This window comes from Tenrec ecaudatus, chromosome X (assembly GCF_050624435.1).
Source record: "Tenrec ecaudatus isolate mTenEca1 chromosome X, mTenEca1.hap1, whole genome shotgun sequence".
In the NCBI taxonomy this organism is placed as follows: Eukaryota; Metazoa; Chordata; class Mammalia; order Afrosoricida; family Tenrecidae; genus Tenrec; species Tenrec ecaudatus.
The window spans coordinates 27,782,457-27,784,545 of record NC_134548.1 but is presented as its reverse complement, the minus strand read 5'-3'; positions in this window follow the sequence as shown (position 1 = coordinate 27,784,545).

Below are 2,089 nucleotides of genomic sequence, written 5' to 3'. Positions count from 1 at the left end.
ACCCTCCTCCATCTCCTTACACTCGGACTGACTCTCCTCCGAGACTCCTCAGCCACTGTCTGCATTTAAGGCTCTGCCCTCTACCCTCTCTGTCTGAACTACTGCACACCTTCTGTTCTCCCTGATTGCTCCCGCGCCCCCTGGTCCATTCTCTACACAGCAGCCAGGTCTTGGAAAAGCGGGCAGGCAGGTATAGCCCCCACAGATGACCCTTCAATGGCTCCCACTGTCCCAAGAGGCCCTGCTCTTTCACTCCAGGTTCCTTTATTTACCAGATGGCCCCTTGATGTCCCTGGGTGGTACAAAGAGTGAATGCACTCAGCGGGAAACTGACAGGTTGAAGGTAAAAGTTCTCCCAGGGGCACCTCAGAAGAAAAGTGTGATAATCTGCTCTCTGAAAAAGCATCCATTGACTGAGCATGATAGTGGGACAGGAGGAAAGTCAAGGGAAATAGAGGAAAGAGCTGGGAGGTAAAGGGCATTTATAGAGGTCTAGATAAAGACATGTACATATGAAAATATGTTTATATATGAGGATGGGGAAATAGATCTATGTGCATATAGTTATAGGTTTAGTATTAAGGTAGCAGAAGGACATTGGGCCTCCACTCAAGTACTTCCTCAATGCAAAAATACTTTCTTCTATTAAATTGGCATTCTATGATGCTCACCTTCCCGACACAACAGCTGAAGACAAAGCAGGTGCATAAGCAAATGTGGTGAAGAAAGCTGATGGTGCCCGGCTATCAAAAGATATAGCATCTGGGGTCTTAAAGGCTTGAAGATAAACAAGTGTCTATGTAGCTCAGAAGCAACAAAGCCCACATGGAAGAAACACACCAGGCTGTTCGATCACGAGGTGTCGAAAGGATCAGGTATCAGGCATCATCAGAACAAAAAATTATATCATTGTGAATGAGGCAGAGTGCAGAGTGGAGCCCCAAAGCCCATATGTAGGAAAGTGGAGATCCCCTTGCAGAGGGGTCTTGGGGAGGAGACAAGCCAGACAGGGTGCGATGTAGCAAGGATGAAAAATACAACTCCCTCTAGTTCCTAAATGCCCACCGTCCCACCCCCCCTCCACTATCATGATCCCAATTCTACCTTGCAAGTTTGGCTATACCAGAAGATGGACACTGGTACAGATAAGAACCAGAAACACAGGGAATTCAGGATGGATGATCCCTTCAGGACCAGTGGTATGAATGGCAATACTGGGACCGTAGAGGGAGGGTGGGTTGGAAAGGGGGACCCGATTACAAGGATCTACATGTGACCTCCTCCCTGGGAATTGGACAACAGAAAAATGGGTGAAGGGAGATGTCTGACAGGGCAAGATATGACAAAATAATAATTTATAAATTATCAATGGTTCATGAGGGAAGGGGAGTGGGGAGGGAGGGAAAATGAGGAGCTGATGTCAGGGGCTTAAGTGGAGAACAAATGTTTTGAAAACGATGAGGGCAATGAAAGTACAAATGTGCTTTACACAATTGATATATGTCTGGATTGTGATAAGGATTGTATGAGCCCCTAATAAAACAATTAAAAGAAAAAGCCTCCATTGAAAAGCCCAGAGCCCAGTTCTGCACTGAAACCCAATGGGGCATAATGAGCCAGAGTCAGCTGGACCACCACGAGTCAGAGTCAACCCAGAAATGCATAAAAACATAAAAGTGTGGCTTCTGTTACCAATAGTCAATGCAATGCATGTGAGTTCACCATGGTATTGTGGTATAATAGAAAGCACACGTTTACCCGTCCATGTCCCCAAATGTCTTCCTTTCTGGTAGAAGTTAAAGAATTGAACTCAAATGCCATTCAGCCAGGTAAAAAGCCCGGACAATCAGCTCCCGTTAAAATTACAGCCTAGCAAATCCTATAGGGACGTTCTACTCTGCTTTATTGTGTCCCTCTGCGTACAAAATAACTGGAAGGCTCACCTCCACATCCACCTCCCCCACCTCCGCCTCCACCTCCACCTCCACTGGCTTGCCCAAGTTGAGGAAAATATTTTAAAAGGTAAATGTTCTCGGTAAATGCCCATTAACCGCCTATGTCAATAATGTGTACACACACATAATGCACA